Genomic DNA, 23,212 nt, shown 5'->3' on the forward strand with positions numbered 1-23,212 from the left:
GGTACTTACTCATATGAAGCAAGCGAACGGAAGCATTCTTAGTACATGTACACGAACACTAGTCATACGGCATTTTATTATCCAATGACCAAAAAGAAAAAAATATTAACCGGTACAGTAGAAATAAATTGAAACGCTCAATGGGAATTTACACCAGAATTGCCCCAATTCCATGTCTTAGGTCCATCAAACTTTCCATTCTGGGATTTGTTGTCTCATTTACCCCATTATATTGGCCTACACATTTACCAAAAAGCAGCACCGGTAGAAGGCCGTTTCATACACAGCTTGATCTGAATTCCTTCGGAAGCCTTATGCAATTTGAAGTCATGACTCATAATTGCGTTCCATTAGTAGCATTGCTTGCAAATTCCAGTTCTGAGGAGCCAGCTTAAGCGAGCCACAGACTGGTACACAGCCTCACTCTGTCCTCTCCGCTATCACTCCCTGCAGCCTTCAGCAGCAGGGCTCTCTGCAGGCTCGAGCTGAACTCATTCTCCACTTCTAATGTGGCTGTTAAAGAAGATAGATCATGGCTTCCCACCTCAAACCCGCCCTTGCCTCCATTTCGGCCTCCGACACACACAATGTACAGCTTCTGTTCGCGACTTGTCTCGTCTCGGTTCCATTGTTTCCTAATCATTTACGAGCTCTGGCTGCCTTTGATGGAACGCTACCCGAACCCATCCTTCTCCTCTCAGGCACAGGAGGGGGAGGCCTGGGGTGACTCTAAATAAAAGATGTCTTTCTTTGTGCTGCATCTTTCTTTCTCTTGCGCACACCTGTCAAAGGGTGTAATTTCTTGGAGGCCTTAAATCACTGTTATCCTGGGAGTGCCAGCCTGATATGACAGGCACAGGAGAAGGGTAATAAAATGTACAAGCTCCCCCCTACGTCCCCCACCCCCGCCTGCTTGAAGCATAGTTCATCTCCGGCTTGTAGTATCAGCATGCATTGGTTTGTCCTATTGTGATATCTGAGCCTTAAGCAAGACTTCAAGAACCAATACAAACGCTGTATCATTCATAGATCAGTCACCAGAACTCACTAAATGACTTTATCCTGCAAGATGGCTCAGCGAGCTAAGTGTTTGTATCTTAAGCTTGTGACCCATTTTGAGTCACGGGTTTAAAATTCAACTACACAGTCATCCCAAAGGGAAACAAACTATGGCCCTCATTACACGTTTCCCAGTAAACGGGCGTACCATTACCAGTGCCTTATTACCTGGTATTACCGGGAATTATAGATGCCGCCAACGGCATGGAGGGCATTGCTGGTATTTCCAGCACCGGTATTTACGGCACTGGTAACACCGGTGTCAGAAATACTGGCTGTTTTTGCCAGTATTTACCTCCCGCTCTTGGCTGTTGGTGAGTCAGTCTACCCCATTGGCAAACGTGTAGTTTGCTGGTCCGGAAAAGTGCCAGTATATGGAAATCCCAGCACTTTCTTCCAGTCTGGCAAACTTGTAATGAGGGATGTATCTTAAAAATGGAAATATAATATCCACTATGGGAGTATTTAGAACCATGAGGAGTGTGGCATGAAGCCCTTTATGCATTTTCTTTGTTTGTACATATAATGCCAAGCAGGGGTGTTGCTAGGTCTGGAAAAGACCTGGGGCTACGCTGATGTCAGAACTGTTGGGGCTGGGGGCTAGCTAGCCTTTTGGCTGTAGCTCCTGAGATTCTATCCGGGGCTACAACCAAAACACCAGGGGCTATAGCCCCTTTAGCCCCCCCCCCCCCTAGCAACGCCTCTGATGCCAAGGGAGGTGCAAGGATTCGTAGCACCTCATAAGAAGTACCATGGTGGCTACTGTCACGCCAGAGGGCTCAACAGACAACTTGGAACCAAAATGTGAGGTCACAGTATCTTTAATGTATGCGAAAGTAATCAGGGAGCTAATTTTAACAGAATTCAAAGGGTCGGATTCTGCAGTGAGTACAACTTAGTCAAAACGTTCTTTGGGATAATGGCCGTCAATCCGCCCTTTCTCCTCTAAACCGGCAGCACACACTCACCCACATTCACTGGGCTTTATAGTGCCCACCACTTGTTTCTTGGCTTATTTTGAAGGCTTTCTTCGCCCAACTTGTGCTTTGGAAGGGTGTCTCCTTTTCCTTCCGTATGTGTTGGTTACCCGCCACCACCAGCTCGCTGCCTTGGGACGGCCATACATAGGTCTTCAGACTATTTCACAGAAGTAGGACCCCTCAATTATCAGTGCTAGCAGGTCTCACGAGCCCAGTAGCCCACAATGAAGAGGAGGATGGGGTGGAACAGCCTCTATAGGCTGCAGAAAAAAGCTTAGAAGTTTGATGCGCACCAAGCAGCACAACTCGGAACGTCATCAACCTTAGAACCATCTTGAGGCTTTAAGGTTAGATCACTGAGTAAACAAGAAAGCTGTTATATATTTCAAAAACATGTGCCATCACCACTGGGAATATGGCAAGAAGTCTACAAAACGCTGTGCCTACCAACTGACGCAAAGGCAGGTGTGAAACCAGATAGCAACATAAAATTACGAAGCAGTTCTAAAGCCTTGACCCCAATGGAGATAAGCAAGGCTTTTTTCCAACACTAAATTGAATTGTACACAAAAGACACTGATGGCTCATTGAAGGAAGGCACGAATACCTGGATCGTCTGTCATTCCTGGATCGTCTGTCAATGGTGACAAAGTGAAATGACCAGACGGCGTCACTCGAGGATTGTCTGTTTAATTCCTAAAGTGCTCCAGTGCTCCATTGCTAAAGGACCTTCTGGAGATATGCATGAAAAATGCAGACAAAGAGCATATGTCTCCATCACAATGACCAATCCCGATCTTGGTGACGCACAAGTATGGAAGGCCAAAGGAAGACTGTTCAAGTTATCTCCCAAGCTTGTTGGTTAGTGAGACTGTGCAAAGTTATCACTTAGAAATGTTGACAAGTTTGGGTTCATTGGAGAACGAGAGGTTAGCAATAGCTTCAGGCGCTGTTAGATCTTCAAGCATTAACTAAGTCCAAGGTGGTGGCACTCTCTTTGAAAAAGTATCTGATAGACTTCCCTCTAACTTTCTGCTTACCGTGATGAAGAACTGAGTCTTTGGTGAGAAATGTGTGTGGATGGTTAGAGCGCTATATACCTCAAGATATAGGGATGTCCAATTCCCCCCGTACTCTCTGACCAGGCCTTGAAAGCCTTGGTTAAGTGCACTCGCCGGAGCAGGTAATCAAAGGTTATCAACAAAAAGTGGAGCAAATATAAACTGGCATAATATGCTGATGACATCCTAGTATCTACACCAGACCTGGAAGCTATCATTTAGTGGCGCATAGTCTTTCTGAGACAATTGGAGTGTGTCTCATATACAATAAACCAATCCCAATGTGAGGTCTTGTGACTCTAGAGAAATTGTTTCCGCTACTTCGTGCAAGATTGGAGCATCAGATGGGCACCTGAAAATGTAAATATCCAGGGATAATCTTCCCGAGAGATTTCAAAGGGATATTCGAGGCCCCTCTAGATCCATCAACCTAAGTCTTATAATTGCGGATTGATAAGTGCCCAGCCCTCAAAATGAATTGTGGAATAAGGCTCAGTCCTTGCCTTTTGCCCAATCACTCCAACAGCACCCCCTGCACTGGCCACTGGGCCCACACACGCCTGTTGGGTGGATTCACCTCTGCCCGCACTTATCAGTTGGGCGGCAGACCTCCCTCTTCACCTGGGTTGTCTCTGCTAATGCAATTATATGTTGCCTCCCCAACGGGCACCCCTGGCACTTCCTCTCCTAGGGGACCCTAGTGACACGTACCCTCACCCCACTCCCCTTTGTTTTACCTTTTCTTTTCATTGTACTTGCAGGCTCCGAATATCACAAAGCTTAGTGGGGCTGCTGTTTCTTATTATGTATTCATTGTTATTTGCATGGTTTATTATTCTCCCTTGTTCCCTTCCCTTGTGGTGCTTTGAAACACTGTCTTGTTGTATACGCGCCTTATAAATGTCAAATAAATACAAAAAAAGGATAAAAATAAGGTGAGATGTTTCCAAAGGAGGATCTTACCCTGGACACTGTAGACGTTAAATTAGCTGCTTGTTCGCATTGGTGCTGGGTGCTGGAAAAGACTGCAGTCACTCCAGTGGGGAGTCCTTTGTGGCGATAAGTGAAGGTGGCTGATAATTCTCTTAATAATGGATCTGTGCCCGGAAAAGGGAGGCTTCAGTATGGCATCGGGTTTGCATAAAGCAACTGGTTGGCAGAAGGAGTTAGATTTGGTAAGACCAAAATGGGTTAGCGTGAGACAAACTCAGTGGGTGCTGTGGAGCCAGAGCAGATGCTGCACTTTAAGCAAAACCAGGCAGTGCCTTTAAACTAAATGTAGCCCTGACATAAAATGCTGGAGTCATCAGGCTCACATGCCACTGGTGTAGCAAATCACAAATGCCATCAATGTGTTTGTGTAAGTAGAGACACAGACACAATATAAATGTAAAACACACTTTATTCTTACATATGGAAAGATGAGCACATCCGCTCTACGTCCAGCTTTACCCCCAGCATCAGCCCAGGAAACAAGAGTGCACTAGAGAAGGAGGTCACCATAAGGCTTCCTGCTTCTGCAACCTCAGAGGCCACTGGAGAGCGAAGAACAAAGGAAAGACATATTCTGGAAGCAGTCCAAGCCCTACCACCATTTGAGCCCCCAAAAAACACAGACATGAAAGAAGGTTCTTCAATGGAAAGACTCTGTTCACCCCAGCCCTACTTGCTTGCAGCCTTCAGCAGACATCAAGCCCAGCAGTGCTATCACATTATGCAATTGTGTATCAGATATTGTGGACGTTGCATAAGCCTGCTTATGCTTATTTGTTTTCTGGGGCACCCTAACAATTTTATTTACAAATGAGCTAAGGTGTAGCTGCGGACTCTCGAGTGGGTACCTTCTTAAAGAACAGGTCAATGGGCCGTGTTTGTTCTCACAGAGGGGCACCTTTGACTGCATTTTCATTACTTCAATGGCCTTAGGTCTAGTCACCCTAAGTTTCCCAGGGTCATCCATACATGGACCCCTTGATCACTGTGCTCAGAGAAGCACAGCTCCACCTCACTGATGATGCCCAACAAGGCTGAAACACGTGCATGGGGTTGCTGTTGGTACTTTTGTTCAGAAGGGAATTGCCATAGCATTTTGGTGCTGGACTGCCCATGTGGGCGGGACAAAGACTGATATGCAAATGGATATTTCCAACCTGTGAAAGGTACAGTGAGCTAAAGTTTGGCTGTGGACTCTCAAGTGGGTACCTTCCCAAAGAACAGGTCAATGGGCCGTGACCGTTCTCACAGAGGGGCACCTATGACTACATTTTGTTCCCTTTTTAATGAGCTTCACAGGCTGGTAACAACCTGGGCCATAAATAGGCCTGAGCGATGCATGGGCTCTAACGTATGCCCCCAGGACCATCACCAGCCAGTGGGATGACGTATTAATGTTATTAGCACACTAGGTTTGTAACTGGGGTGCTGAGAGCAATGAATGTACCTGTGAAAATGGGCTGCAGTGTGCGCTAGAACCATTGTTTCAGTTAAAGAAAGAACTCTTCACCTAACATGGCCACCAGTGAAAGGGTCAGTGGGGCTCTGTGTCAAATCCCTCCTCTATTTAGATCGATTCCTGGGCGGGTTGTGAGGTGCGCCACAGTGTGGCAGTACTGACACAGTGAGGTAAGTGTGGCACAGGTAGAGTGGGAGTGGGGAAAGATGGCAGGCAAGCGAGAGCATAACAGAGCTTGCTCAGAACACGGGTTTGGATCATGAGACTCAGCACACGTTTTGAAACACCCGATTGACGGCCACACCCACCAGAGGCTGGTAATGTAATTCATACATTTCACTTTTAGACAGACTACATTACACCATTTTCACCTGCCTAGGGAAAGACTTTAGCATTAGGGTAGGTTGATATTGGAAGATAGACCAAACTTACTCTTGTAGTAAGGAACATTGGGCTGTGTCGTGAAGCTTTTCGGAATTGTCTTAAACCTGAGGATTCAAAAAGCTGGGGCATCATTCCATAGACTGTGGATAATGTAAATAAAAATAGTCTGTGTAGGTGTTATACTAATTGGGTGCACAGACTTATTTAGTCTCTGTCATATTTATTATTCCAATCTTTACTCTTGATTCATATATTCTGAGGGGAACTGTTGAGGTATTTACGTTTTTTTTATTGAAGTGCTGTGCTATATGTCCTCCAAGCACCTTCTATGTATTGATTTGTTGTTGTTCAGACTTATTTCTGCTGGCAGGAAAATGTTTTGCCTGGGCCCAGAGCATCGTTCAGAATACTGTTGTAGTCCAACAGTGGAGGATGTGTGCAGTTTCGTGGCCAATTCATTGTCCACATTTTCTGAAACCTTACAATACAATGATATCCAAAACATTTTTTTTTTTATATGCCATTACATTTTAGGGTATGGATTGACTGCTGCCACCTGACATTGCTGCCTCTTCAGTGTTGCATTGACTTTATAGCAAATGTTTTCCAGGTAAAAGGAGGACACTCACAGACTCCAAGGTGAGGCAATTTATTAATTTGCCGGGTGGGTCATGCTCCTCCAGGAGCCAGGCTGTCATTAGGGATGAAACAAAAGTGACCCACAAAGAAAGAAAACAGAAACAGGCCTTGCTACTCCACTGCCTATTAGATGTCACAACCTCACACACCTTCTGCCACAATCTCATTCCACTCAGCCCCTAGAGCCCATCATAGCCCTCCACTTGGAAGGAAGCCCAAGGTACTGGGCCCAACCATGGCAGGTCCTGCGAGTGGCAACAGAGATCAGCGAAGGCGCTCGCGAAGGAAATCTTGCAGAATTTCAAGATCCCACAAGATTTCAGACAGGTGTAGATTTTGTAAAGCGTGGTCTATATAAGACTACACCCAGTGTAAGATCCCTGCTTAGCATTCATTTTATTCATCTAACTGCTTACCTCATGAACTCTGCAAAGGATGCTGCAAAGGAAGGATAGCTCAGGGCAACACACTTTTCTTGGAAGCAAGACGACACAGGGCAACACAGGTTTGAATCCCCATCCTGTGCTTAGAAATCACTTGTTGGTATTAAGCATGTTATAAAAGAACAATTATAATAATTATAATCCCTGTGACCACTGCAGGTCATCTTCATCAGCATCTAAAAAAGAGAAAACAGTGAGTTAATGTTAAAGTTACCTGCCCTTGTATCAGTGTTTTTTCCACATCAACTCTGTTGAACTAAAGACCACATCATTAGAGGGTTACTTATTCTTATGCATAGACTATATTTCTGAGCTGGCTATTACATACAAAGTCCGTAACTCAGGAAGCTCTCGATTAACATTGTGCAGCTATTTCTGCTAAAGCAAGACATACGTATCCAGGTCCTGGGTGAAGGACCGATACAACGTTCAGCAGTGGAGTAACTTTGCTGAAAATGTTCGGGGGGACAGGGGTCGGGTGGAGTGAGGGCGATGGTGGCTCTTAGGGAACGTTTCTGCCAAATTGTTCGAAAGAAATGTGGTTAAATGGTATATTTGACTGAATTCGGTCACATCCATTAGTTTGAAGCTGAAGATATAGAATGTGAAAAGCTGGGGATGCAGGGGTGTCCCCCGCTCCCAATGTTAGGTATTTCTGGCCTCAGTGGTTGCTGGGGTGTCCCCCGCTGCCTCAGCATTGGTGGAAGAGGACCCAACAAAAAATAAAAAAGACGAAAAAGGGACCCTGCAGCTTTGGTTCCGACCCAAATTAGGTGGATGGATCTGATGCTGCATGGTACAGGAGAGGCGGCGCATGGAGAAAAGGTAAGTAGAGGGGTTTGTGGGTGTACTGGCAGGTTTGGGGGACATGGGTTTGGTTTTTTATACCAAGGTAAGAACGTATTCGCAGCGAAAATGACTACGATCAATTTCGCCGTGATTTTGTACCTCGGTCAAACAACCTAAATCCCTGAGGGATAACACTAGACTACTACACCACAAGATGCTGACGCTCTGTTACAACTGTTATAACTTTCATAAGACTGGTGGCGTATCTTTAAAATTCAATTGGGCCCCCACACATCTTTAGCCGGCCTGCCATGCACCCAGTGATACAACATAACATTCACAAACTTAATTCCAATAGAACATGCAAACAATGCATTATTTATCATTAATTCAGACACACACATATGCTTGCATACACTCTCACTCACACAAAAATGCACCCAATACCTCCATTGACATAAACTGTGTGCACGCAACATTTATAAGTACATATACAATAACACATGGAAACAGTGGCACAACGTACATTGAGCATACCAGACTATCACCCCCTGTTCCCTGAAATTTTGGGCTAAATTGACTTGCCCTAGCTGAACTATAAGGCCATGGCCGAAAGGAACAGATTCACTGGAACGTCAGCAATTCCCTTGATTTTTCCTTTCATTCAAAGACAGAAGCCATCGGTTAATGCAGTGGGTGACCAAGTATACTTGGTATCAATTTTTAAATGCCATAACTTGGGTTTTGCACATCACCTTATATGTGTGTGTGCTGATAGATTCTTTCTACAAGATTCTGACTGATTAAAATTAAGGTACGTTTTCATGTGTTCAAATGGCTCCAAGCAGTGGAGTACCAAACCGGGAGAGGCGAGGGGAGGGGGCGGGTCAAACTTCCCCACTGTGGCTATTTTAAGAGCCAGACCCGACATTTGTCATTGGGACACCTGTCACTTTAGGCACATCAAAGAGGGCGCCCAACGGCAAAGGTGTCCCGCTGACAGGATCATGTGTGCTGAGCAATTCCTGATCAGCACACTCATTGTCCTGGCAACCGTACACCTTAACTGTTCAGAATGGTAGAGGTGTCTCGCTGCCAGGACAATGTCTCAGGAGCTACGGGCTGCAGACGGTCTTTACGTTGCTCTGTAACAACAGAGCATTACAATGTGAGCCATTAGGCACTGATTGGGGTAACAGGGGACACTATTAGCAGGGACTTTTGTCCCTTTAGAAATGTGAATGGGAGGGAGTGTTCAGAAGTGAGAAGGGAGCATAATGTTGCATGCTTTATGAAATAATTACTATGGCTTTAAAACCCAAGGGGGATTGGTTAGGCTCACATTAATCTGCATGATGCTATTGTGCTTTGCATGCAGAATGGTTAGAATTAAACTAACTAAAGCCATACTCCTATTGCTCAACATATTTCTATGACAATGTGTATAGTGTATGGTTAGTTTACTATGAAAGGGTAGTTTATTTATGTAATGTGGTTTGCTTGCAAGGCATTGCTATAAATAATTATTTAAGCACATGAAATGTAAAGCAAAACCTTAATTAATATCTATATCAACTAAACCCGGAAAGATGTGCGCGGCCGCTTAAATTGTCCACATCCCAGTTCCACCATTTAACCAACTGCGTGATCCTGAGCAAATTATTTAATCACATTGGGGGTCATTACGACCCAGGCGCTAATTGCGCCAACTTTACCACCATGGTGTAAACTACATTTACACCATGGTGGATGGCGGATTTACCGCCCCATTCCAAGGTGAGTGGGGCGGTAAATCCCCATTTCCCATTTTCCCTTCCCCATTCCCATTTTTGCCCCATAGGGCATAATGGGAGTGGGGAAGGCGCTAATTACGCCACCGTAAATTACGGTGGCGTAATTAGCATCATGGCAGCCGTTAAAATCAGAATAGGCGTTAAGGGTTAACGACGGCGTTAACCCTTAACGCCTGGGTCGTAATGAGGCCCATTGTGCCTTATCTGCAGCTCTGCAAGTGACTCTGATTCACTTCAAAGCTTATGTTAATGTATCATGGTATTATAATGAAAAATCCTAATGACTATAGAGTTGCTCCACATATAACAATAGTGCAATTTAGGTATTTTGCACCACAAAGTTATTTGTCACTTGCTTTATGTATGGCAACTTATTCTAAAGTCACTTCCATGGTGCCTCCAAGTATCAAAGGCTGATGATGCTCCTTACAATGTCCTTTTCTATGAAGTCACTTCTGTTGGTGCAATCCATATAATAATTAGGTGTGTAGGGCTTCCTTAGACAGAGCTCCAATAGGTGAGTTTCCTGCATCGGGAATGATACTGCCGTTTTTTTGTTGTCTGTTAAAATGCCATCTTCCACTAATGTTCCCAAAAAAGTAGATGGGGGCGGGGGGACATTTTGGGGCGCCAATGAGACCATGTGGAATTCCAGACACTGCATTTCATTGCTCCCCCCAGACTCTTACAATGCTGATACTCCCCTGTTTAGTTTGGTAAGTGAAGCAGTTTTTGGTGGCCTGTAACCTGAACCATGACACCCATTTACTAATTTGCACCAAACCGTCCTGAAAAAGTGTCTGCAAAACACGAAATACTTTTTACCAGTTTGGTGTATATTATTTTTGGCGGCACGGAAAAATGTTAACAGGGTTCCTAAAAGTGTGCTTTTAACAAATCCCATACGGTTCCTGCTGCACATTTAGAGAAAAACTGCTTAACAAAAGCACACCATGTTTGGAAGGCATATAGCACTCAAATTCATTTCACAGAATTTGCAGAGTACGACAGTTTTGGGTCACAGGTTTTCTCAGCTCGACTCTTTCCACCCTACTTGGGGAGGACGTACCTTCCGCCAACTTCATTTTGAAATTAGGATGGTGGTGCTTTAGTAGCATCTGAAAAGTGGCCAGACGAATTTTAGAGGTGTTGCAGAGCTGTCGCTTGCCACAGAGAATGCACCATTTGTTATTGTTAGTGTGTTCATATCTGGGGCCTTAATGTGTACTGTGAGCTCTGCTCACATTGTCCAAATGAGACATGCGTCCTCACTAGTGCCAGCCCGCAGCCCAGCCCCCCCAACAAACATACACAATAAAAAATAAAAAATTAAAGTATCTCTGCTCTGCTTTGAAATGCCACCTGGGCCATGGCTCATGTTACACCAACCTAACCTCTGTGCACTCACGCACCTCCAAACAGAAACCAGCAAGCTGAATGATCTTCCTAGTTGCTGTCTGTGTGTCACACAAACAGAAAGCTGGAAAGTGGTTCTCTGCGCCGCGGCCCCTGGAAGTGCTACTGCTAGCGTGGCAGCACAGGTGCCGGGCCCTGCAACACCCAGTTCAGCACCCTGGCTGCTGACTTTGAGTCAGGCCAGCCAGGATGAGGGACTGAGCCATGCAGGACATCTCAGCCCTGAATGTGTTCTAGCGCGGCTGCCAGGCATCTCAACATTATGCAATAGACAGCGCAAGCCTTGCTGGGCACCCCAGCTGGGCTTGCGCTGTCCAATTACATAATTGATGTTTGCATCCCCCCTGTCCTCCCTCCAAAAGATCCCTGGGGGACAAAAGGGCATGCCACAGAAGTTGGGGGGGACAAACCCCCTGTCCCCCCTATAATTACACCTGTGGCGTTCAGTGGTGACCATGGTTTTCTCCATCCTGATTCTAAAAAGACTGTTTTGGGAAGAAAAAGCTTCTAATAATCAAGCTCCTGACTAGCTGGACTAAGTAGCACAGACGTGAGGTATCTCCTGGAGTTCCATCGAGAATTGAGAAGCCTGTTGGGGAATTACTGAGGCGAGTTATTAATATCTTCTCAATATCTCGCTGTAGGCCACACCATACCATCCGAAGGGCGATCATAGGAGACAGCCGCTGATCATTTTTTCCTTCCCCATTCCCCTTGGGGACTTCAGCCATTCTGTATTTAGATTTGCAGCAAGACATAAGTCTCAGTTGGGAATCGAGGAACGTCACTGCATTGCTACGCGCAAGGCCTGGATATGCAGGTAAGCGCTACAGTAGAACGCCATTCAGGAGGCAATCCATTCCTGGCCATTGCTCTGGCAGTTCATGATTACACTCAATGCCTTGCACTTCAGACAATACCTAGGTGCCACCTATGCCCCTCCTGGTCCTGTATCACATACCATCCCCATATCTGCAACATGTCATGCCATATATTGAACCCACAGCAACCTGAACAAACCTGCATTGCTTTCTAGCTAGGTTTGCACTACATAAAAACCCAAAAACAAAATGATTTCATACACTGAGCCTTCCTTGGCCATTGGAAGTCCACACCCATTTGCCCACTTTAGTCACTCCAGAGTCAAAGAACTAATCAACGTCGCAACAAGCGATGCACCTGCCCACAGGTTGCACCTGCAGCGTATTCACATTTTGGGGGGAGTTCCTGCTTCCCTTGTAGGCCCTTTACCATGCAGGTCAGAAAGAGCACCTAAGACCGCAACCCCTGGATTCCCCCTGGCATAACGCTGTGAAGCACAAAGGGGTCCATAGACAGGATACAGATTGATAAATTACAAGTGGACTCAGTTTAGCTAAAGCTCCAAGGAAGAATCCTTCATTTATGTGGATACACAGATAATAGAGAATCTGAACTTGAAGATCAGTCAGGCCTCAATCTCCCAGCTAGCGACCCTAATAGAAATGCCTCAAAAAGGGTGCAGTGCTTGTGCATTGGCATCAAGGAGGTCACTGAACTGAGATTTTACATCCCATGTGAGGTCACAATGTGGTACAAGATTGTGAAATCCTGGAGTGAGGAGCAGACCATTAAATGCCTTGTGTACCAGGGCGAGGTGCACCAGTATCATCTGAGATGGTATCAGTAAATCTGAATCCTCTTTATAAGTGCGTGACTACTCACATTGAGGAGGATCTCCCACACTATATTTGCAAATGGCGGTTGGACTTGAGACCAGAAATATCAACAGACCTATGGTAAAATGCTCTGCTAAATGTCAAGAGGTGCTGCTGTGCCCTTAGATTGAGAATCCTCCAACAGAAAGGTTTGTTTAGGGTCTACTGGTCGCCAGCCAAAATGTTCAAGGTAGGTACAAGCAAATCCACCCGTGCTCGTACTGCACATATCACAGAACAAACTTTGTGCACACGTTCTTGTATTATAACTGCCTTCTGGGAGGATGTTCAAGAGGTGCACCTGGAAGTCACGCTAGCCAGCATTGGAGCAACACGCATTCTCAGAACTGTAAGGAGAAGCCTAGATCCTCTGGTTGCTATGTTTAATTAATCACACAGAGCGGATAATACTGAGAATGGAAGGTGCAGCCTAAACCAGATCTTCAAATGTGGCTGACTAATTTTCTCAAACTGGTGTCCCCGGTAAAAGCGATCATCAGTACAGGAAGGAAATGAGAACTGATTTGGTCAAGCTTCACAGCCTTGTATGAGGAATGCATACACTGTTTAGAGAGACAATAAAGGTGCATGCCAGAGATGCTTCCTGGAACCCTATATCTCCCCTGTTTCTTGACCCCTGCCACTAGTCCACCCGTACTTGCCCTATATTTTTCCCATTCCTCTATTATTCCTGTACCTCCTTTATACCGTTCTTTCCCCCTCACTGGAGAGAAGTTAGAAAGGCATAGTTTTAATATATTCTCTAGAGCCTACTTTATCTACTTGTTTTTGGACTGTCATATTTATGTATAAAAAGCATACAATAAAATATGTAAAAAGAAAATACAAAAAAAATGAACAGATGTGATCTTTGCATATCAGTAATTAATGTCCACCCCACTCTCATTCCTAGTATTCATACTTTGCATCCTTCTGTGCTCTGGATTTTGATGCCTTTATGGGGCCTGTTTATGGGCACCCTCCTTGTCTCCTCTCTCGATTTCCTTTTCAGCCCTGTGGGCACCCCCACCTTCTCAGCTTCCTCTGCTTTGTTCTTGCCTTTGGTGTATATCTCTGTGGTTCTACTCTCTGGTTGGTAATCTGTTCTACTGGCTGCCCATCCCCCCTCCAACTTCACCCTTTTTGTAAATTCCCAAACAATGTTCTCATCTTATCCTTCTACTCCCCTTTTAGGTATCTCTCAGTCTTTCTACTTTCTGGTTGATGATCTTTTCCTCTACTCTCCTTTCCCTCTTTCCTTCTTTGCCCCTGTAGACTTCGTCCACCTCCCTATCTCCATTTCCCCTTCTTCATCTTCTATTTCTCTGTCCATCTAAATTCTGGTTGTTATTTTCTTCTACTAGCTACTTGGTTCTCTCTCCTCCTCCCCTTCACCCCTATGGGCATCTCTCCATCTCTCTACACCCAGATGGTCACTGTCTCTACTGGTCTTATGTTACTCCCCTGATTCATCCCTGTGGGCATCTCTCACCAACCACACAAAGATTATCCTTGTGGTCCTAAATCTTTTTTTTCTTAGGGGACTACACACTTGCTGTCACTCACAACTCCTGGTTTGCTTTCTGCTTTTGCTTTCATAGTTACACCCTGCAAGTAATTACCTCCAGCTGTCTGCTGCCATCTATTCCTTTTTCATCCATTTGGGCATATCATTCCTTGTTTCTGGGATTGCTTGTCCACCACTTCTCTTGACCTCAAACCCAATACACAGTGTCACCTTCGGTTTGCTATCCCAGTCTTTCTGCAAGCCTCACCTTCATTGGTCACCACTCTCCAATATACTGCTCTTTCTCAACTCTTCCAGATCTCTTCTGCCACAGCTTTGTGTCTATAGGCTCTTCAAGCCTCATGGCTCTCTCCTATGGTCACCTGGTACAGGAACTCCTGAACTGTCCATCTGACAAATAACTCCCAACTCCGACCGTCCTCTACCTTTATAGCTTCCCCACCATAGAGCTCTTGGTCTGCCTCCTGGGAAGGTTTCCTATATGTATGGATAAGGTTTACAGGTTAGGAATGGTTAAGTTGGCCTTTCTGGCACTGTGTGCATATGCTGAGTTTGAGATACAAAATGGCGACAACTCTGCAAAAGTACAGGGATGAGAAGTGTCTAAACTGCCTACTCAGCCCCACACTACTACTAAACCAGCAGTGATCCCAATCAAAAAGGTACAACGTGGGCACAACCAAGAAAATATTCATCTCTCACATCTTTTGGTAACCTGGTTCAAGGGTAGGCTATATCTTCATGAGGGTTGTGCAGTGACAACAGTAACAACCCAACCAGCTTTAGTACAATGGTTCCAAAATATAAATATCCCCATTCAAGGGTCTATAAAAATAGGGACTTTAATAAAACATGCACATGGAAACAAACTAATTAAAAACAGTAACGTCCCCACCCTTGTTAAAGAAACACAGGGAATGCAGACTTTTAATATGAAAGAGCACTCTGGATTGATAAGCAGGGGTGTTCAGGCAATAGTCTTAGCAGCTCTGTCAATTGTTCAAGTGTATCTATTTGGAAGGTATAGGGGGGGCTTAAAATTCACAAAAGACCCACAAACTTGATCAGCGAGACTTGATCTTTTCAAAATACAATAGTTACTTGTCTTGGGTACTTGACAGCTTGAAGTCGCTTTCTCTGAGATCGAGCCAATGTCGAGACATTTGAGTAGATGTGATCTCAATGGCTGGTTGGTGTTGAATCAATTTAAAGGTTCAGGCTCCCATTGGGTCCAGTCACGCTTCGAGACAGTGGTTATTTATGGGTTCAGAACTCGGACAAGTCATCATACAATACTTCTCGTGGATCAAATCACGGTTTAAGATGGGCAATTCGATTACTTCCAGCAGGTTGAGTCGGCATGTGAATCAGTTGCCTCCGGGGAGTCGAGTCCGTGATCGTGCTGATATTGACGGAGACGTAGCCAGGATTGTGTAACAAGTGGGGCCTGGATCTAATGTAGTAGGGGGTTTATAGTGAAAGGTTCTAATACAAAAGGATTGAATGCAATAGTTTTGAATGAAAAAGATTGGGAAAAAAAATCGAATGGCTTTTTTTTTGGGGGGGGTACTCCCAAAACCCCAGTTTTTTTTAGGAAAAACTAGTATTTTGTCCGATACGAAGGCAAACAAAAAGACATTTAAAAAAAAGCATTCCATTTTTTTTCTTCGGTCCTTTTGATTCGAAACTATTGCAGTTCAAAACAATGTATTCAACGCTTTGACTGGACACCGTAGTAGAGCCCATACTAAGGGAGCCTGCAGAAGGAAGTTGATTTGTTCTGTTCCCTGCTGAATGCACAAGTGACCGATCACAGCGTGGAACAAGAACCATTTCAAAGGGGCTTTAAGGGTGCTCCCCTCCCAAGAAGATGTTTTAAACACTTTCTGATGTATTATGTATAAACTCACACAGTTTACAATCGGTTTTTAGGGTAAGACATGACAAATATCCATTAGATGCCAATTCAACAACAGCGCACAGGAGCTTTTTCCAACGCAGTTTCATAAGGTTTTGCCAGTATAAAGTATATGCCAGTACTCTTTAAGTCTAAGGAAGGCATCGCATCAACAGTAAGACAGACACAAGTGACCACAGTTCAACAGTGTTTATTGAACTTCAATTGGGTTTGAAAAACACCTATTTAATCCTAAATCTAAAGATGGGAACAAGTTACGACCATCATTAATAATAACGCAGTCCTAGTGATGTCTTTTCAAAATTAAAAAGCCTATACTAATAAACCTATTGCCAACCCGTACCTGCAAATACAAATAGTGTGGGAAACAATGTTATACAAAAGAAACGTGTTCAAGAAATGATATGTCAGGATAGTCACGATGGCTTCCCTTCCCTAAGTTTTCAGCATGTGACAAGGAGGCACATTCAAGCTTAGAATAGTCTCTGGCTTCTCTAGCACAAGTGTGCAGTTCAAAACTTCCACATCATGTCCTTCTGTGCTAATGTGCAACAAACAAACAAAGTTCCTTTCTGCTTCTTATTTCACATATACACAATTTTCTTTGGTGATGTACTATTCACCGCGGATTCCCCCTCTGCCGGGCTCAGATCCACTTTAACACAATGTCTTCAGGATTTTCACTTATCCATTTTCTCGGGTGTTTCACTGTTCACCCCAGATCCCCCTGTGCTGGGCTCAGATCCACATTGACACAAAATCTATAATCATTCTCCCTCTGCCGGGCTTGGACCAACTTTATCTACTTTGTTATAAACCTCCTTTACTGTATCAACATTGAAGGCTTTCGATTGTGCATGGGATTTTGTTCGACCCATTACAGGACATCTTCAATTCACAATATTTCGCCACTCTTTCACTTTTTGTCAACTCTCAGCTGGAGACCTTACATAGACCTTCGATTGAGCACACATGCAGTTCCGGACCACTCCGTCAAAGGTATCGTATTTTGGTTTCAAAGTTCAATCACTAATCTGCAGTTAAACTTTACTTTTGTTGGTTATCACATGCATTTCATACAACAATCCTTCCAGCTCTCACCATACAATGTTGCCGCTTGCAAACTTGGCTTCAACACAAATCGGTATTGTATCAGTCTCCCCAACTCACTGGCTGTGTTGATTTCATAGATGCTGCGTTGTTGTTGGAGCCAAGGGCAGTATCACAGCAGCTGGTGATTCTCCTTGCCTTGATTATCGGCGTGGGAGGGGCCCGGATACCTCCGGCACACAATGCAGGATTCCTCAGCCTGGTTTCCTGGTCTTATGTTTTCTATTCTCTAGGCTTTGTGAAAGTAATGGTTCCTTGTTGAAAAAAGGTCAAGGGTTCTTCCCTCCTTGCTATCCCCTTCTGTTTTGCCGTCTTTCTCCTCTTGTAAAACTGCCATCTTGGAACTGCTGTTTCCTCGTGTGCTTTTCCTCACTCAGAGTGTATTCTCTTGCTCCGCCTTTTATGCGTGTGGGAAAGTGTAATGGAAGTCAGATGTGTGCAATGGTCAGTAATTGCCTGACCTTGCCTGAACATTGTATTGGGACAATTCAAATATGCAGCTCAGGTGTTAGTCTGTTTTCTATATCCTAACTGGTAGGATGGGGTAAAGGTGTTATAGGGAAGGGGATACCACCGGTGTCCTACTCTCACTCCCCAAAGACCCCTCATCCAGGTGATCCTCCCACACTGGCCCATCCCGAGGAACTTGATCCAAAAGCGATGGCCGTGACCTAGCCACCTGGATGACAGACCCCCGGATACTAGTGGCTGAGACACCTTAAGGTTTCTCACAAAGTGTAAAAACATATTTTCATACTGATTGTGCCCACATATGCCCTTCGGGCACACCTATATATGCCAGTATTTCCACATAAGAAAATATGCATGTTTGCTTTGTCCATAATGCCAATAATGATACTATAACAAAACATGTTCAACGCTGGCACTGCCAATATTTGCCAGTATCCCCATGTGAGAAAATACTGTTGGCTTTGACTTCATACCAATAAACAAAAGCAATACCGTGGTAAAAATTCCACAAATTCCATGCCATATATGAAATCTATCATGTTGTATTTGCCCCCTAACACCAGTACAAAATGTCATGCCACAGTAAGAAAACATTGCCTTGCAGGATGCATGAATGCCCAAACATGAAAGAACATTTATGTTGACTTTGATCTTCACACCAGTAAAATAAATGCCATTTCACAGTAAGGAAACATGCTTTCTTCTCCCCATTTACGAATATTCATAATGTTGGCTTTGCCCTTAAAATTAGGAAAAGATTACATGCCACAATAGTAGCCAGCCAGCCCATTGTAGTCCCCTCCCCTCCAACCCCAGTCACATTATAATATACAACTTGGCTTTGCTTTGCCTCTATACGCCAGTAAAACATTGCACGCCCCATCAAAAAAACTAATGTTCATAATCCAATACCCCTCCCTGGGCCCCAACCTTGCATAAGCAGACAGAAAGACAGACAGAGACACACACACACACACACATAAATCAAAGACGAAAGGTGTGTCCCCTCCTTATAAATGGCAACATTTCAGAGGGGATCAGTCCAACGCAAGCCTGCTGTAAGTGGCTCAATCCAGGCTGGTGTAAAGAAGTGCTTTTTGTCTTCTGACATCATACCCACAGTGTCATGACCTGCAAGACATTGGGGAGCAGGCAGGAAATTGGGTAGCAGGAAGTTGCACACAGTCTTAGCAGAAACAAAGATGATGGAACTCTTCTCTCATCCTACTTCTCTCTCAACTGGCTACTCTAACACCACCCATTCACGTGTCTGCTGACTTTAAAAGGACTCTGCTGGTCAATACCCTATTATGAGTGTGGTGTTATGTCATGTCAGTGCTACATTTGGGCCACTGACTCCCATTACATCTCCTGGGGGCGGGGTTCCTCTGCCCTGGGAGGTGGTTACCCTTCCTGCAGGAGAATCAAAGAGCCAGCTCCTGGCCATTGTCTCACAAGGCAGTTGTAGAGACCTCCAGGCCAGATTAATAGAGATCATCCCTGTTATGGCTCAAGCCTTACCCACAAAGCCAACAGTAGATTGATATCAAATTGCTTTGTTCCTAGCAGTTGCAGCAGTTTGCCATAACCAGGAATTACTTATACAGTTGAACATGCCACTAGGCTGAGTAGGTAACACACTTATAATAATACTTAGAATCAGAGACATTTTAAAAGCCACCTCTGCTTGCGGTCACTGTGTTCCAGCACCTGCTGGGATGCACATGTGACCTTTAAACCTGACCTTTACTACTGAAGAGCAGGTGCTGAGGATGTCAGGGGACTATCTCAGCAAAGGCACATGTTTAAACTATACATTTGCCATGGAACATTTATGGAAAGGTGATCCGATTAGCAGGCTTTCGTTTAAGAAACAGAAGAACTTATCTCATTTTACTTAAACATTAAACAAAAAAGCTTACAGACTATCCTGCCCTAACCATATGGCATTCTGTCACAGTTCTAACTGCTTGTCTAGCATAAGAATGCCAGAATATGAAGTATACAGTTCAAAGGACTTAGAGAAAATGGATGAGAGTTACGGGGAGTAGTGCACGGCTGTGCTTTTGTTTAAGCATAACTCCCATGTGTTTCTAATGATCTGAACTTCCTAACAACTCTGTTGAGCCCCTGGGTCTACATTAATGAATCATTTTTCTTTCCTCTTGTGGTAGGCAAAACAATAATACAGCAGACAAGGCAAGGTGTTTTTATTCTCAGCTTTATTAAGTGGTGTTCACATGTAGGGCTGCACTTAACCCATATAATCTGAGGTAGGCTTTTGGAGCAGGTACATGTAGTTTGATCATTTACTTCTTGCCTCCCTGATTTGACTGCATTGAGCAAGACCTCATCCTTCATCTGGACCCCCTGGACATTGCACCTTTGGATACCTCTGAACTTTGATTTTTTTTATTTATTTTTTACCAACTTTATTTAAGTTTTGGAGCACATAGATATGCACACATTAGTAATAAACCGATCAATAGCATATATGTAATACTTCTTACATTTCGCTTCCTCATTACCCCTACTTGGGGTTTCAGCACATTTCAATTCCAGTGCTCATTTATGATAACAATACAAAGGAAAAGAATAAAAGAATAACATAAATGTTGAACTCCCCCCCCCCAAAAGTGTCTCCCCAACTTAAGGTGAAGAAGTGGTTTGATCTGTTTTGTTATTTCAGTTAAATGGATCTTTTCAAGTTCAGTTTTCGGTTCCATCAGATAACAGGTATTGCACGGAGCAATCTGGGCTTAAAGTACATCTGCTCTCTGTCGTCTGTGAATTCATGCAGTGTTAACCAAATGTTCAGATATTGGATTAAGAGCCGTGGGCCAAAGCAGTCACTTTCTCCATGGCCATCACCCCCCATAGCCGCATCCACCACACGGCCATCACTGGCCCATCTTTAGATTTCCATGCCTGGGCGATTGTAATTCTGGCTGCACTAAACATATGCATAATTAAGGTGGCCGTCGGCCCTGAGTTTGCATAGCGACCCTCCACTGCTTCTCCCAAGAGCACCACTAGCGGGTCAAGAGGGAGCTCCACGCCGGTTATATCTTTAATGTGACTTAGGATCTCATTCCAGTAGGTTTCTGTTAATGGGCAGGACCACCACATTTGTGTAAGGTCCCCAAGTTGTCCACAATTCCTCCAACATTCAGGCGGATATTCTGGATTAATGGCATGCATGCGTGTGGGCGTCATGTACCACCGAAGACAAAGTTTATATGCTGCTTCCTTAATCAAGGTGCATTTGGAACTCTTCGCGGCTCTATGCCAAATTCGGCCCCATGTGTCCCAGTCAATTGATCTACCCAGATCCGCTTCCCATTTCCGCAAGTAGCTGTTAATGGCACACTCTTATTTTGAGACTTCTCAGTATTATATATCTTGGCCTTCTTGCCATAAAGGTGTACACTTCTACAACCTGATCTGTCTCCAGTTCTCTTAGGTTTTCTGTTCAGTTTGTTTGGTCTTTCCTGCAATATAGCTACAGTTCAAGATGTTTAAATACATGTTCTCTCCAGGACCTTGCATTCATCTCTAGTTTTGTGGCTGGCACGCCTTGGACCACTGGTTCACTTTGGGTTTCAGAAATGGTATGTGTGTAAGTTTGGAAGCCAAGAGGAATGAATGGAGGAGGTTAGGGGAGAGGAAGGGAGGAAATGCACACTAGAGACAGGGAGTGGTTGTAGATCCAGGACAGGCAGAGGAAGTTGGAGGAGGTAAGTGTAGAGAGGGAAGAAAGAAACTGTAGGAAAGACAAAAGAAACTACAAGAGGAGAAGGGAAGGACCGAGTGGGCATTAGAAAGATACAAAGGACACTATAATTGGAGTCCAGAGTGCCATATAATGGAGGCGATTAGATGTGGTAGGTGGAGGTTGGTGGGGCCTGAGAAGTTCAAGAGCTGTGGGTTGGGGTGGCTGATGCATGGACAGAAAGTTGGAAGCATCCAATCTTAAAAAACCCAAGGACACCTTGGAGCCATACGACAACCAGCACTGGGGGTGGGTTGTGAAATCCAACAACAATAAGAAAATAAATGCACTTGCAGCTCTAAAGTATCTAGAGTAAGACTCAAACACAGAGGAATGTTGAGTATTGGTTAAGATGTTTATTTATCAAAACGAATAAGAGGTTTTGGTGGAATCCTATCCATCCCTCTCTCTAAGAAGTGTTTCCATAACTCAACAAACTAAGCAACGTCTGTGTCAGGATATTCAACAACAAAAAAGTGTGTCCTCCATCCTTTGTCCAAACCCTAAACTGACCCTTACCTTCTTAACTTAATATAATGTGCACCAGGGGACTTTATAAAAGCCATCACTCAAAGCTTTTCTTCTCCAAAACACAGAGTTCAAACGTGTAGAAAAGAAAAGAATAGCAATGTTCCACCAGTAAAGGAGTTGGCCCTTCCCCTAGATCTCTTGTAAACAAACAGGCACTCAATCGTGGTTCACATTCACTTTTTCATACTCTGTATTTCCATTGGGTTAAAAGGGTTCGTCTTGAAACTCCCTTACCAGGATATTTATGACTTTCCCATTTGTTCTCCAAAAAGGGGTATCCTTCCTCCCTCCAATATTTGTTTACAATTGTATGTTTCCAATTTTACTTAGCTTTCTCACTCCAGAATGTTGCAATTTCACACGGTTCAAGTCTGCTTTCCTTCTGATTCCTGGTTTACTCTCCTGCCAGGAGATCACTGTTTCATAAATTCAAATTTACTTTATTTCTCACTCCTGTGTGTGTGAGTCCAGTGTGATGAACCCTATGGCCTCCTCACTAAGTCCCTGCCTAAAGTCTCCTCCCAGGTGACCAGGGAAAGGCAGATGCTTTCTGATCCTGACCCTGGGGGTGGTGTTCTTCTGCAGGAGGATCACCTGGGAGGGATAGGGCCCAGGGGAATGAGACACAGTACTTATCCTCCTCCAGGGAGGACATTTCCTCAATTCCAAAATATGTAATTACTTGTCATAATAATCTGCCTATCCCACTAGTTGAACATCTTAATGTGGGTAGAAATCATCAGAAGCCCTTTTGCATTGAGAGAAAAAAAACCCCTCTAAAACCTGGGAAACTGAAAGCAAGAAGTGCCCCTAATTCCCCAAAGGTCCAGTAAAGAAGGGTCTATGAATAATAACAATTTGAACTCTTAAGAACTTTATTCCTCTTTTCAATTAAATCCGGTGACTAATCATTATGATATTTGCTTAATGGAAATTACAGGGAACAGAAATAAGTTTAAGATGAAACATCAAACAAGAAATACAACTTTGTCATTTGGTACTTCAAGTGCCATAATTCCCTAAGTACAGGGGTGAAGAAGAGGGATAAAGAGGAACAATGTTGCACGAGTCGTCGGATTGTTATTGTAAATGGCCCACACCTGAGGGAGACTGGGAGGCTTAAAAGGCACCCTCAGGTGCAGGCCAAGAGAGAAAAGGTCGGGCAGAAG

This window comes from Ambystoma mexicanum, chromosome 13, assembly GCF_040938575.1.
Source record: "Ambystoma mexicanum isolate Mex_15411 chromosome 13, UKY_AmexF1_1, whole genome shotgun sequence".
In the NCBI taxonomy this organism is placed as follows: Eukaryota; Metazoa; Chordata; class Amphibia; order Caudata; family Ambystomatidae; genus Ambystoma; species Ambystoma mexicanum.